The following is a 16,790-nucleotide window of genomic DNA, read 5'->3' on the forward strand; positions in this document are numbered from 1 at the left end:
CCACTCCTGGAGCTTGCTCAAACTCATGTCCACTGAGTCAGTGATGCAATCCAATCATCTCATCCTCTGCCATCCCCTTCTCTTCCTGCTTTCAATCATTCCCAGCATCAGGGTCTTTTCCAGTGAGTCAGTTCTTCACATCATGTATCAGAAGCATTGGAGATTCACCTCCACATCAGTCCTTCCAATGAATATTCAGGACTGATTTCCTTTAGGATTTACTGGTTTGAACTCCTTGAAGTCCAAAGGACTCTCAAGAGTCTTCTCCAACACCACAGTTCAAAAGCATCAGTTCTTTGGCGCTCAGCTTTCTTTACGCTCCAACTCTCACATCCATACCTGACTACTGGAAAAGCCATAACTTTGACTAGATGGACATTTTTTGGCAAAGCCATGTCTCTGCTTTTTAATATGCTGCCTAGGTTGGTCATTACTTTTCTTTCAAGGAGTGAATGTATTTTAATTTCATGGCTGCAGTCACCATCTGCAGTGATTTTTGAGTCCAAGAAAATATAGTCTGTCACTGTTTCCATTGTTTCTCCATCTATTTGCCATGAAATGATGGGACTGGATGCTGTAATGTTACTTTTTTGAATGTTGAGTTTTAAGCCAGCTTTTTCACTCTCTTCTTTCACTTTCATCAAGAGGCTCTTCAGTTCCTCTTAGCTTTCTGCCATAAAGTTGGTGTCATCTATGTACCTGAGGTTATTGATATTTTTCCCAGCAGTCTTCATTCCAGCTTGTGCTTCATCCTGCCTCCTGGCATTTCACATGATATACTCTGCCTCGATTTAGAAAAGGTAGAGGAACCAGAGATCAAATTGCCAATATATGATGGATCATTGAAAAAGCAAGAGAGATCCAGAAAAATATCTATTTTTGCTTTATTGACTAAGACAAAGCCTTTGACTGTGTGGATCACAAGAAACCATGGAAAATTCTTAAAGAGATAGGAATACCGGACCACCAGACCTGCCTCTTGAGAAGTCTCTATGCAGGTCAGGAAGTAACAATTAGAACTGGACATCGAACAACATTCTGGTTCCAAATGGGGAAAGGAGTACATCAAGGCTGTATATTGTCACCCTGCTTATTTAAATTACATGCAGAGTACATCATGAAAAATGCTGGGTTGGAGGAAGCACAAGCTGGAATCAAGATTGCAAGGAGAAATATCAGTAACCTCAGATATGCAAATGACACCACCCTTATGGCAGAAAGCAAAGAAATAAAGAACTTCTTGATGAAAGTGGAAGAGGTGAATGAAAAAGTTGGCTTGAAGCTCAACATTAAGAAAACTAAGATCATGGCATCTGGTCCCATCACTTCATGGCAAATAGATGGGTAGACAGTAGAAACAGTGACAGACTTTATTTTGGGGGGCTACAAAATAATTGAGGATGGTGACTGCAGCCATGAAATTAAAAGACACTTGCTCCTTGGAAGAAAGGTTATGAAAAACCTAGACAGCTTATTAAAATAAAGAGACATTGCTTTGCCAACAAAGGTCTGTCTAGTCAAAGTTATGGATTTTCCAGTAGTCATGTATGAATGCGAGAGTTGGAATATAAAGAAAGATGAGCGCCAAAGAATTGATGCTTTTGAACTGTGGTGTTGGAGAAGACACTTGAGAGTCCCTTGAACTGCAAGGAGATCCAACCAGTCCATCTTAAAGGAAATCAGTTCTGAATATTCATTGGAAGGACTGATGTTGAAGCTGAAACTCCAATAATTTGGCCATCCGATGCAAAGAACTGACTCATTTGAAAAGACACTGATACTGAGAAAGATTGAAGGCTGGAGCAGAAGGGGACGACAGAGGATAACATGGTTGAATGGCATCACTGACTCAATGGACATGAGTTTGAATCAACTTTGGGACCTGAAGATGGACAGGGAGGACTGGCGTGCAGCAGTCCATGCAGTCACAAAGATTCGGAAAGGACTGAGTGACTGAACTGAGCTGAACTGATTCTGCATATAAGTTAAATAAACAGGGAGACAATATACAATCTTGATATACTGCTTTCCCGATTTGGAACCAGTCCATCATTCCTTGTTCAGTTCTCACTGTTGTTTCTTGACCTGTCTATACATTTCTCAGGAGACAGGTAAGGTGGTCTGGCATACATCTCTTTAAGAATTTTCCACATTTTATTGTGCTCCACAAAGTCAAAGGCTTTGGTATAGACAATAAAGCAGAAGTAGATGTTTCTTGGAACTCTCTCACTTTTTTGATGATCCAATCGATGTTGGCAATTTGATCTCTGGTTCCTCTGCCTTTTTAAATCCAGCTTGAACATCTGGAAGTTCTCAGTTCATGTACTGTTGAAGCTTGCTTGGTGAATTTGAGCACTTTGTCAGTGTGTGAGATGAGTGCAGTTGTGCAGTAGCTTGAAAATTCTTTTGCATTGCCTTTCTTTGGGATTGGAATGAAAACTGACACTTTCCAGTCCTGTGGCCACTGATTACTTTTCCAAATTTGCTGGCATATTGAGTGCAGCACTTTCACAGCATCATCTTTTAGAATTTGTAGGAGCCTAACAGGAATTCCATCACTTTCACTATCTTTGTTCATTATGATGTGTCCTAAGGCCCACTGGATTTTGCATTCTACAATGTCTATCTGGTTCTAGATAAGTGAGCACACCACTGTGGTTATCTGGGTTATGAAGATGTTTTTTATATAGTTCTTCTAGGTATTCTTTCCACCACTTCTTGATATCTTCTGGTTTTTTTACATCCATACCATTTCTGTCCTTTATTGAGTCCATCCTTGAATGAAATATTCCCTTGGTATCTCTAATTTTCTTGAAGAGATCTCTAGTCTTTCCCATTCTATTCTTCTGTTCTAGTTCTTTCCATGGATCATGGAGGAAGGCTTTCTTTTATCTTCTTACTCTTCTTTGGAACTCTGCACTCAGATGTGTATATCTTTCTTTTTCTCCTTTGCATTTTAGTTTCTTTTCTTTTCTCAGTTATTTGTAAGTCTTCCTCAGACAACAATTTTGCCTTTCTTTTTCTTGGGGATGTCTTGACCATTGCCTGCTGTACAATGTCAGGAAGCTCCATCCATAGTTCTTCAGGCACTCTATTGGATATAATCCTTTGAATCTGTATTTCACTTCCACTGCATAATTGTAAGGGATTTGATTTAAGTCAGACCTGAATGATCTAATGATTTTTCCCTGCTTTCTTCAATTTAAGTCTCAATTTTGCAAAAGGAATTCATGATCTGAGCCACAGTCAGCTCCCAGTCTTGTTTTTGCTGCCTGTATTGAGCTTCTACATCTATGGCCATAAAGAATATAATCAGTCTGATTTCAGTTTTGACCATCTGGTGTTTTCCATGTCTTCTCTTGAGTTGTTGGAAGCGGGTATTTGTTATGACTAGTGCTTTCTCTTGGAAAAAATCTGTCAGCCTTTGCCCTGCTTTATTTCGTACTCCAAGGCCAAACTTTCCTGTTACTCCAGGTATCTTTTGACTTCCTACTTTTGCACTACAATCCCCTAAGATGAAACAGATATCTTTTGTGTGTGTGTGTGTTAGTTCTAGAATATCTTGTTTGTCTTCATAGAACCTTTCAAGTACAGCTTCTTCAGCTTTAGTGTTTGGGGCATAGACTTGAATTACTGTAATACTGAATGATTTGCCTTGGAAATGAACAGAGAACATCTGTTATTTTTGAGATTGCACCAAGTACTACATTGTAGACTCCTATTGACTATGACGGCTAAGGTTTCTTGCCCACAGTAGTAGATATAATGGTTATCTGAATTAAATTCACCCATTCCAATCCATTTTAGTTCATTGATTCCTAAAACATCGATGTTCACTCTTGCCATCTCCTGTTTGACCAATTCCAATTTACCTTGATTCATGGACCTAACATTCCAGGTTCCTATGCAATATTATTCTTTACAACATCAAACTTTACTTCCATCACCAGTCACATCCACAACTGGGCATTGCTTTCACTTTGGCTCTTTGTTCTTTCTGGATTTATTTCTCCACTCTTCTCCAGTGGCATATTGTGTACCTACCTACCTGGGGAGTTCATCTTTCATTGTCATAATTTTTTGCCTTTCATACTCTTCATGGGGTTTTCAAGGCAAAAATACTGAAGTGGTTTGCCATTCCCTTCTCCAGTGGACCATGTGTTACCATAACTCTCCACTATGACCCATCTGTCTTGGGTGACCCTACACAGCATGGCTCATGGTTTCATTGAGTTAGACAAACCTGTGGTCCATGTGGGCTTCCCTTGTGGCTCAGCTGGTAAAGAATCTGCCTGCAATGCAGAAGACCTGGATTTGATCCCTGGGTTGGAAAGATCCCCTGGAGAAGGGAAAGGTTACCCACTCCAGTATTCTGACCTGGAGAATTCCATGGCCTGTATAGTCCATAGGGTTGCAAAGAGTCCATGTGATCACTTTGATTAGTTTTCTGTGATTGTGGTTTTCATTATGTCTGCCCTCTGATGGATAAGAATAAGAGGCTTATGAAATCTTCCTGATGGGAGAAACTGACTGAGGGGGAAACTGGGTCTTGTTCTGATGGGTCAGGTCATGTTCAGTAAATCTTTAATCCAATTTTCTATGGATAGGCGGGGCTGTATTCCCACCTTGCTTTTTGACCATAGATCAAAGTATAGTAGGGGTAATGAAGATAATGTTGACCTTCTTCAATAGGACTTGAAGTATCCAGTGTTCTACCCATGCCTCTGATGGAGACTCCTGGACCCTCACAGCCAAGTCTAGGTCAGCCTCTTGTGGGGTCACTGCTCCTTTCTCCCTGGGTCCTGCTGCACACAAGCTTTTGTTTGTGCCCTGCAAGAGTCTGTTTCCCCAGTCCTGTGTAATTTCTTTAATCAAATCCCACTGGCCTCCAAAGTTAAACTCCCTGGGGTTTCACAGTCCCTTTGCCAGACCCCAGATTGAGAAATCTGTTGTGGGTCCTATGACTTTCTTAACAGTGGGAGAATGTTTTGGTATAATTGTTCTGCAGACTGTGGGTCATCTGCTTGGCAGTTCTATGGTGGGATCAATGGCGACCTCCCCCAAGAGGGCTTGTGCCATACGCTATGTAACCCAGGTCTGCTGAACCCAGAGCCCTTGCCCCTCTGGCAGGGCACTGCTAACCCATAACTCCACAGGATACATTCAAGGCAAGTCTGGTTCAGTCTCTGTGGGATTTCTAGGTCCTGGTATGCACAAGGTTTTGTTTGCGCCTTCTGTCCATCTCTGGTGGGTATGGGATTTGATTCAAAATCTGAGTTTGCCCAACTTACAATCTTTCTGGGGCTTCCTTTGCCTTTGGACATGGGATATATATTTTTTGGTACGATCCAACATTTGTCTGGGCTTCCCTTGTGGCTCAGCTGGTAAAGAATCCACCTGCAATGTGGGAGACCTATGTTTGATCCCTGAGTTGGGAAGATCCCCTGGAGAAGGGAAAGGCTACACACTCCAGTGTTCTGGCCTGGAGAATTTCATGGACTGTTTAGTCCATGGGGTTGCAAAGAGTTGGAAATGACTGAGTCACTTTCACTTTCAACATTCTCCTGTCAATGGTTGTTCAGCAGCAAATTGCAGTTTTGGAGTTTTTCCAGGAGAAGATGAGCACATGTCCTCCTACTCTGCTATCTTGATTCATCTTTTCTAGAGTCATCTCCCATTTGCCTTCTAAGATAAAGACCATGGCCACACACAGAAATATTTTATCTCACAAAACTGCTTCACTTTCCTAACTTCAAGCATTCTATAGCCTGCCTTTAGCCATAACTTCACCTTCTGTACTGGCTCCTTCAAAACCCATCAACTTGATTCAAATACTTCAGATTAACCCTGGCTTTCTGGTTTCCTTTTTCTCTGTACCACTTTGCTTTGGGTCACCATTTACCTGCTATTTGGAACTCATTCTTCCCTTTTCTTACTAAGGAAAAAGAACAAATAATTTTTGCTTTTTGAGTAAAGAAATGACAGAAATAAATATATCCAAGACTATGTCATTCAGTTTTCCAGGAGTAGATCATGAAATATGAAAAGAGGAAAAAAATTGCACATGAATCTGTATGAATGATTAAAAACAATTTAGTGAAGAGAAGTGTATGAGAATTTGGAGATTAAAGAGGATGAGCTTAGTACTCAAAAATATATCTGTTTGACTGAATCAAGAAACATCATTAAAGTTCTCCTAAAACAAAGTAATTTAACATGAGTTCTATCTGAACTTTCCACATTTTTCCTTTTTTTTTTTTTGTCTCTGATATCAATAGTATTGGAGTCCTATCTAACATTTAATGGGTGACTCAGAAATACCTGACCAGGATATTTTTATTAATAAATAGAAACAAGAAGTATATATTCATGGGTTATAAGCTGTATAAGCAGTTAAAATGTTAATAACTCAAGACAAATTGAAAGTATACAATTGAAGTTAAAATGTGATTGAAGATACTTTTGAAAAATTCTTTCTAATATGTATCTCCCCAAAATGGAATTAATTATTCCATTTCTAAAGAAATCTGAGAAAGTTACAAGAATTCTGCACATTTCTTGCAGCAAGGTGCTTTACATTTTTTTCAATATTTTAAGTATTTTTTTTTACCATTCTCAAGAAATTCTATAATGCAACATAAATCCCAAATTTAGAGAAATATTCTGCATGTCTGGGGCTTCCCTGGTGGCTTAGTGGTAAAGAATCCACCTGCTAAGGCAGAAGATGCATATTCAATCCCTGGGTGGGGAAGATCCCCTGGAGAAAGAGATTGCAACACACTCCAGTATTCTTGCCTGAAAAATCCCATGGGCAGAGGAGTCTGGCAGAGCCACAAAGGACACAACTGAACACACATACAAGTTGCATGTTTTATAATTTTCTATACTGAGTACTAAAGACATCCCAAAAAATATTCAAGAGGAGAAAATTGTGTCAATAATATTTATTTAAAAGTTAAATACTTATTTACTTAAATACCTATTTACAGACTTGAAATATGTCCCTAAAGAGAATTTAAGACAAGTTAGCAAGAAAGCATGACCTCACACTGAGTAAAACCTCTGTGTGTGTGTGTGTGTGTGTGTGTGTGTAGGCATTGTGTGTGTTTGTGTATGTGTGTGCGTGTGCGCATGTGTGTGCATGCGTGCACGCTTGTGCACATGTTAGTCAGTCGGAAACAAGCTCATGTTATCACATCCTTACCTCAGAAGCCGAGCAGACTCGGGAGAAGAAATGATAAGGAAACAGGACTAAGGGCCAGTTAAAGGCTCTGTATCATTTGGCTGAGTTCCTCCTGGCAGAAGGATGGCCTGATACAGTTGAGTACATCAGTGTTAATGTAAGGCAGTAATAGAAACTCCCCAAAATTCAAAGCCATCACAGACACTTTAGTTCCAGTAATTTGATGCTGAAGAATAAAAACTTGCTGTCGTATGAACTTCTGTAAAGCATACTCATTCTGACATCTAGCATAAATAATCTCAATTCCTGTCGATTATGTATTTAGTGCAATACAAATCATGATTTATTTTTTATAAGAATGTAAAGGAATCAACATAGGTCCGTTAACAATATTCTGTTCTGCCACTTAAACAAAGGAATTGCCAATGCTGAAATAGAACCAAGGAGAAGTATACGGGGGAAAAGAGATATGCAGAGAGGAAAACAAAAGGAGAAACTGAAAAGAGTGCAATCTGAGACCTTTCAGAAAATTGCCAAATATACTAAGAAATGTGTGTGTGCAAATATGTTTTTACATCTATATTTTAAAATACTGGATATTTTTCATATGTGTTTTGAAATTGAGATTTAAAGCTTCTGCCACAGCAGTAACAAATGTCCAGGTTTTTCTTTGATTTGTTTGCTGGATGTTTTCTGATTAATTTGAGCATTTTTCTGTGTGGGGGTGACTTTATGCTTTTTTGCTGCTATCACATGAAACAAACACTTTTCTGCAATCTTTCATTTGTCTTTTTCTTTGCTTAGTGTGAACTTTATCATGTTAAAATTTCTAATACTTATGGAGTGTGTCTGACATCCTTTTCCTTTATAAATTCTGGTTTTCCTATCTTGCTTAAAACTTTCTCCTCAATTCTAAGTATTCTTATATATTTTATTCTTACATTTAGAATATTAGCTTCTTAAAAATAATTTATTATACATGATAAAATAAGCCTTATTTTTTCAAGTGGGAAGCCTATTATACTGAATTAGTAACATAAACTGTTAATCATTGAATCAAAATGCCACATATATATATATATATATATTTTATACTTCTTGTATGTTATTTTCCTATATAAACTTACAATTTGTTTTAATACTCTCTAAAATAGGATCTTGATTGATTTTGAAATAAATACCTGTAATAAATTTAGGAAGGTATAAAAGCATAAAGCTATTCTTTTCTGTTCTAGAAAATTACAGGTGTCTCCATCCTTAACTTGGGAATTTCTTAACAGAATAACCTTAATAAAATTATGAATTTTCATTGTCCAGAAATTAGTCAGGCATGCCATTTTTCTGAGATGGACATTAGATTGTGATTGTCAAAGATACTTAATATTTGAGCAGCAATTAATTTTACCAAACTTTGTCTGTTAGCCACTGAAATGTGTCTTCCACAGTGAATGCTTAAAGCTAGGGAAACAATTTAAAAAGCCATATTCCAATTGAATTGTGAATATCAACAGAATTTTTTCATTATATATTTTAAAACTCAGTTGATTGTTTCATATTCTTTTTGATAGTTGAGGCTGAATGAATGAAATTATGAACAAAAATTGTATTCATCTTAGATTTTTTGGTTAATTCTCAATGTATGCACTATTCTTTTATTTTTCTGTATCCCTATATCTGAATTAAAAGTTTCAAATGTCAAATGTCAAATGGTAGAAGATAGCAAATGTGAAAAAGTATGAGTCAGAGAAGAAGAATTAATAGGGAAACCAGAAGCCTCGTATTTGACATTTAAGCATCTTCCTCAAGACTTCATCATGAACAATTTGTAGACTTAACTACAAATGAAATGTCACAGATAATTGTTCATGTACCTTTGTCATTTTATCTCGGGTTTTGTGAATGAACTTTGTAATTTGGAACACTGGGAGCCAATATTCAGGGACTAAAACCTCAGAACTAGCTATTTGAAACTATTTTATGGAAGTGAGTATTTTGCTAATTTTATTAAGTATAATAAGTAAATCATGACTAGAGAAACAGAATATAGGTTAACATAGAGATTCTTGACATATAAAAATATTAAATGTAAAAGCATTTCTGATATTAATAATTATTAGTTCAGTTCAATCGCTCAGTCATGTTCTACTCTTTGCAACCTAGCATTCCAGGCTTCCGTGTCCATCACCAAATCCTGGAGCTTGCTCAAACTCATGTCCATCGAGTAGGTGACGCCATCCAACCATCTTACACTCTGTCATCCCCTTCTCTTGCCTTCGATCTTTCCCAGCATCAGGGTCTTTTCTAATGAGTCAGTTCTTTGTATCAGGTGGCTAAAGTATTGGAGCTTCAGCATCAGTCCTTCCAATGAGTATTCAGGACTGAATTCCTTTAAGCCTGACTGATCTGATCTCCTTGCAGTCCCAGGGATCTCTAGCGGCCTCTTCAGCAGCATAGTTCTGAAGCATCAGTTCCTCACCGCTCAGCTTTCTCTGTGGTTCAGTTCTCATATCCACACAAGAGTACTGGAAAAACCATCACTGACTAGACGGCCCTTTGTCAGCAGAGTATATGCTGTCTAGGTCGGTCGCAGCTGTTCTTCCAAAGAGCAACCATCTTTTCCTTTTGTGGTTGCAGTCACCTTCTGCAGTGATTTTGCAGCCCAAGAAAATAAAATTTCTCACTGTTTCTACTGTTTTCCCAAATATTTGCCATGAAGTGATGGGACCAGGTGCCATAATCTTTGTTTTTTGAATGTTGAGTTTGGAGCCCACTTTCTCACTCTCTTCTTTCATCAAGAGACTCTTTAGTTCCTCTTCACTTTCTGCCATAAGGGTGGTGTCATCTGCATATCTGAGGTTATTGATATTTCTCCTGGCAAACTTGATTCCAGCTTGTGTTTAATATAGTCCAGCATTTTGCATGATGTACTCTGCATATAAGTTAAATAAACAGGGTGACAATATACAGCCCTAACATACTCCTTTTCCCATTTGGAACCATTCTGTTGTTCCATGACAAGTTCTAACTGTTGCTTCTTGACCTACATACATATTTCTCAGGAGGCAGGTAAGGTGGCCTGGTATTCCCATGTCTTTGAGAATATTCCACACTTTGTTGTCATCCATAAAGTCAAAGGCTTTGGCATAATCAATAAAGCCAAAGTAGATTATTTTCTGGAACTCTTTTGCTTTATCTATGATCCAATGGATGTTGGCAATTTGATTTCTGGTTACCCTGTTTTCTAAATCCAGCTTGAACATCTGGAAGTCCATGGTCCATGTACTGTTGAAGCCTGACATGGAGAATTTTGAGCATTATTTTGCTGGTGGGTGAGATGAGTGCAATTGTGCAGTTGTTTGAACATTATTTGGCATTGCCTTTCTTGTCCTGTGGACACTTTGTGGTATACTGAGTAAAGCACTTTAACAGCATCGTCTTTTAGGATTTAAAATAGCTCAGCTGGAAATCCATCACCTGCACCAGCTTTGTTCGTAGTGAAGCTTCCTAAGGCCCACTTAACTTTGCCTTCCAGGATGTCTGGTTTTAGGTGAGTGACCACAGCATCAGTTATCTGGGTCATTAATTACAGAGGTCTTTTTATTTCCTCTTTTGAGATAATTAAAATAATATCCCATATTGTACTTCTGAGTCTTAGCGTAAATATTGCCCATTTCTGAAGAACTTACTATATAAAAGATATATGTACCGAACATTAATTACTGCATTGGTTAAAGTTCAGCTTATAGAAGGATATCATTGTCCTATCTAAAACTTTGAAATACTTGACTCTCTTTTATGAGGACACAAAAACAAACCAACTCAATTTAGAAAGGAGGCAAAAATTAATAACATTACAAATAACATTATTGTGCATAATCATAGACCAAGGAAACAGTTAAGAATCTGGAAAAATCAGAATTGAGTCAATTTCTATTGGAATTCTCTTTTTTTCCTTTTCTTTCTTCTGAGTGTTTGCTTCATTCTTATTTCATACAGTCAAGCTGATTTATTTGTTTCAAACCACAGACCAGAATAAGGCAGTCAGAAGAACACAGGTTTACATTCTGTTACTTTAAAATGCCTTACCTGCTGAGTTGGAATCTTAGAAGGGGACAACCTGGGCAGGATTCTGGTTGGCCTGACTTGAGGAGCATCCACATGAACCAGTTAACTGTGACCCAAGTTTAAAGGGCTCCACCAGAAGGTTGGGGAGCAGGAGCTTGGTGTATTTCCCTAAATAATTGTGAAGGTTATTCTCTGAAAATGGGATGGAGGACCTGAGAGTGTTTTCTTTTTCATTCTGGGAATCAGTTCAGTTCAGCTCAGTTCAGTCGCTCAGTCGTGTCCGACTCTCCGCCACCCCATGAATCACAGCACGCCAGGCCTCCCTGTCCATCACCAACTCCCGGAGTTCACGCAAACTCATGTCCACAGAGTCGGTGATGCCATCCAGCCATCTCATTCTTGGTCGTCCCCTTCTCCTCCCGCCCCCAACCTTTCCTAGCATCAGAGTCTTTTCCAGTGAGTCAACTCGTCGCATGAGGTGGCCAAAGTATTGCAGTTTCAGCTTTAGCATCAGTCCTTCCAATGAACACCCAGGATCGATCTCCCTTAGAATGGACTGGTTGGATCTCCTTGCGGTACAAGGGACTCTCAAGAGTCTTCTCCAACACCACAGTTCAAAAGCATCAATTCTTCGGCGATCAGCTTTCTTCACAGTCCAACTCTCACATCCGTACATGACCACGGGAGAAACCATAGCCTTGACTAGACGGACCTTTGTTGGCAAAGTAATGTTTCTGCTTTGGGAATAAACTCCTATAATTCATGGTTGTCCAACATGCAAATCTAAGGTGGCCAACTTACTAAAGTGCATATATTTAAAGAAATAAAACTAGAACGTCTTGAGTGTGTTTAAATAATTTTCTGATCAATTGACCTTCTCTTAGTTTAAGGAAACAGCCTTTAGAATTATGGAAAGTGACTGGAAATCAATAGCTTAGAGACCTGATAAATGAAATGGGAAAAATAAAAACCTCAAAAGGATCAAAAGTGGAGATTGCTGACCTTAAGTAGAAAATAAACTTGCAGTTTCTAACCCCGTCTAATGTATTCAGCTTCCATTAATATTTCAGCACATTGTTTGTGGCCACAAAGCACACGTTCTGGCATCTTGCTCTGTAATCCATCACTGTCTTGTTAGCTCTTTGTTATTTCCTGGTGGATTTAAAAACATGGATTTTATCTAGCTTTTCAGGTTTCCTTAGAAACAGTGAGAGAGAAAGAGAAAGCAGAATAACATACCCCAACATCATTGCAATCCTACTGATCAATCAATTTTAGTATTGATGATGTATTTCAGTTGTAGGAAAACAGGACATGAGAGGACGGTCACATCCTAAGTCCCCAATGAGTCCCAGGGATGGGCCACCAAGTGAGTGTCTTTGGCTTCTCATAGGAAAGAACTCAAGAACTCAAGCCATAGTAAAGGGAAAGCAGGTTTATTAAAGAGATACACACTTAGGTATCCACAGATAGAGTATGGTTCGTCTCAGAAGGCAAGATCACCCTGAGGTGAAGGGGTGGTTAGTATTTAGAGGCTGGACAATTTTATAGGCCTGTGAGTGGGAGGATTATTCAAACTATTTTGGATAAGGAGCAGGGAATTTCAGGAACTGGCCCCTTCCCCTTTTGGCCTTTTATGGTCGGTCTTGGAACTATCATTGTACCTGTGGTTTTGTCATTTAATGTGTTACAGTCAGCCTGGTGGTGAGATAGTAAAGAGCATGTCTGCAATGCAGGAGACTTGGTTTCAATCCTTGGGTCAGGAGGATCTCCTGGAGAAGGGAATGGCTACCCACTCCAGCATGCTTGCCTGGAGAATTCCATGGAAAGAGGAGCCTGGAGGGCTACAGTCCATGGAGTCACAAAAGAGCCAGATGCAACTGAAGTTACCAAGCACACACACACGCACCTCTTTATTCCACTGTTAAACTTTCTATATTACTTTATTTTTCTTCTCTGGATGCCTTAACTTCTTTCCTTACCGTTGGCATTTTAAAATTGTGGGAACTTATACTCTGGTGAGTTTATTTTTCATTCATTAACCAGGTCCTTTAGTGGACCCATCTGTACTACAAGTCTTAAGAAAGTTATTGCTTTTTGGTGGTAAAAGCTTATGCAATTTTCTGACTTTTTATGTCTCTAGAACAGAGATATTATTATTCAGATATGTGGCCTTATACATTGATACTGTGCATCTCTTTTTTATTTCTCTGACTTTTATTTGAAACTTTTGGAAAGCTTCCTTGATTATGTTTTCTAAGGTCACTAAACAAATTTTAAATTTTATCTTGGAAATTTATTTATAATTTTTGTTTATTTGGTTTATTCCCTGATTGGTTCTTTGTTATTTTTATGGGTGCAATGGCTCTCACAATTCTCTGAGCATGCATTAGGATATCTTTTTTGTTTTTGCTTTCTATTCTTTATATCATTTTTATTATCTGTTTCCTGGGGGGTGATATTTTTTTAAATTTATTTTTATTGAAATATAGTTTATTTATAATGCTGTATTAATTTCTTCCATATAGGAAAGTGACTTAAGTTACACACATGTGTATGTTCTTCTGTATATTCTTTTCTAGTCTGGTTTATCACAGGATATTCAATGTAGTTCCCTGTGTTATACAGTAGGATCTTGTGGTTAACCCATTCTATGTGTAATCGTTTGAATCTGCTACACATGGTGATAACTTAAATCAGATGTTGAGATGTTTTACTCATTATTCCGACAAGTATAAGGAAATAAAAGGCTAGTTGGCAGCTTTCAGTATTCACCTTCATCTTGGCTTTAATAGGAAAGACTAGAAGTGAGATTTCAAAGGGAATTCTGAATGCCTCCACTGCCATCACTTTCCTTGGAACCGTCACATTCTCCAGGGACAAACTCTTAAGTTATACTACTTGGGAGTTATTGCTGGAATGTCATGCAGTGTGTGAGTCTGAGAAGGAACAAAATCCCTCCTATGAAACATTTCAACAATCCTTTTGAATTTACTGCTATGTTTTTTATTCCCATCTGGCATCCTTGAGGTTGAAACTATGGGTTTCTGCTTTCTGAGCTGCATCATGTTTAGGAACATTCTGGACCAATTCTTTCATGACCTGGTGCCTTAGTTACTACTCTTATATACAACTTGTTGTTGCTATTGTTTAGTTGCTAAGTCTTGTCCAACTCTTTGCAACCCCCATGGACTGTAGCCCCCCAGGCTCCTCTGTCCATGGTATTCTCCAGGTGAGAATACTGGAGTGAGTTGCCATTCCCTTCTCTAAGGGATCTTCCTGACCCAGGAATTGAACCCATGACTCCTGCATTGGCAGGCAGATTCTTCACCACTGTGCCACTAGAGGATCCACTTTTAAGTGTGAGTCACACGTGTGTCATCAGACTTGTTAAAGCTCAGAGAGAGGTGACAGCTGCCAACTCTGATAAGCATAGATTTCATTTTCATTACCAGTCAGTGAACTGCTCCATGGGTATCCTATTAAGGTCAATCTGACTCAAAAGCCTGCAACTTCCTTGAAGTCCATCTGCTTTCTCTCTTTTCTTCTTGTTTTTATCACTGTTATTTGCTAACCAGGTTAATGTCATATGAAGACTTTAGTCCAGGGGACAGTATCTGAATTTCATCTTAATGTACAACTACCATGGTCTGATTTAACTGAAATTTTTCATGCAATCCTTCTTATTGAGAGAGTCAATTCCTAGGCAGGTTGATAAGAAGTCTGGGGTCCCCAAGGAAGAGAAACAGGTCTGGGGCTCTCAAGGAGGAGATAGGGGTCTGGAATTCTAAAGGAGGAGGAAAGGACAAATGTTTCTTTCTACATTCCTTAGTAAGGATTATAATAATAATATATCCTGTTTGAGAACATGTTTCCCCTTCCTGAAAATCTTCTGACTAATCTTGTTATTATTTTTTTTTACAATAAGTAACAAATATATTGTTCAAAATATAATATATTAACAAATATATTGTTCAAAATACAATATAGTAACAAAGCCAAAGAGCAAGTCAAAACTTACTGATGTAGCTTAGGACTTAAGACTTCAGTTATTGGTGTCACACATCTGAGTTCACATTTCAGCTTGGTCACTTCTCACTCTTTATTTATTTTATTTTATTTTTTCAAAAACAATTTTAGGAATCTTTACTTAAAAACAACCTTATCTTAAAATGAAGTAACTTTGGTTTTACGAGCAGCAAGCAAAGTACAGAAGCAAAAATGCATTACAGGAGCATTAAGTTCTACATTAGGTCACAGCGTCTAATCTGAAATCACACCCGTAATATCATTTTTCAGGATATCTGGGAAATAGTTATTTCCCAGTATGTCTGAACCATAGCTACTCTATTTTGACTTTTAATCATAAAAAAAAAATTAATAGCCAAAGCAGATGTCACCATTAATGACATCAGTGTTTTTCTAGGTATGAGAAGATGCAAGAATTGGAATTCATAAAACCTTTTTCTGAAAAGATCTAATTATCTGAAGGCCTGTTCTGCCAGTTTTTTGGGTTTTTTTTTTTTCAGAGCACAGAGTGCCTCATTCCTGATTTTCACCCTGAACTTCTTTCAGGGGGTGTTGAAGGTCAGCAACTTGCAATGGTCATGATGTAATCTTTGTAGAGGCAGCTGGCAAGTACCTGTTATTTTAAAATGTATATTGTGGGAGTGGGTCTAGTAAGACCTTTACAACCTTGAGACATTCTTTTGATTTATCATAATAACCAATTATAAAAATACATAACTCCCTTGCTAACACTAGTGAGGGGGGCATTCTCCATCCCCCTTCTGAAGTCTATGTCAGAAACTTTCTCTGCCCCTTTCCACTTAAAAAAAAACTCTGCTATACAAAAGCTCTTGAGTGATCAAGCCTGGCCCCTGGTCCCAAAGTTAAATCTTCTTTGGAGATCAAGAATCACACTGTTCACCATAAGCTATCATTATGTTAGATTTATTCACCATACATTCATAACATTTAATGATATGCTATTATTTCATTGAGATTTTAGAAGAGAAAGAAAACAACAATTGATCAATATAATTGATCAATCAATTATATTCACACAGAAAATCTAAACTGGATATAGGACACTTTCATATGAAAAAAGACTACAGCCTTTGAAAGGATGACCAAGTAAATTTCCGATGTACTACTATAGTTGCTGCATCATGAATCTTTGAAAATTAAGTCAACTCTAAAATATTTGTATTACCCTATGGCAAAAAAAAAAGTAGATAGTCACTAACTGGAGCAATAAAACCTTTTGAACAAATACATTTGATTCTCATTTGTAAATACTATAGCACATAAAAAGTAGGGATGAAATATCTTAATGCTTACCTCTCCTTCGTCACCTGTAACTATGAGAGAGCATTTGAACCTTGTTGAAAGATGTTTTTAAATTAGATAATGCAAGAGAATGGTTAGCAAATAATTTAGTACACTGTAAGTCTCTAAAAATGCCTATTATATCAGCATTTACTCCAATTGCAACTAAAGAAACATATATTTACAATTGTCAAGACTTTAACATAAAATT

Source organism: Moschus berezovskii, chromosome 7 (assembly GCF_049115385.1).
Source record: "Moschus berezovskii isolate FMDL1 chromosome 7, NW_MosBer_1.0, whole genome shotgun sequence".
NCBI lineage: Eukaryota > Metazoa > Chordata > Mammalia > Artiodactyla > Moschidae > Moschus > Moschus berezovskii.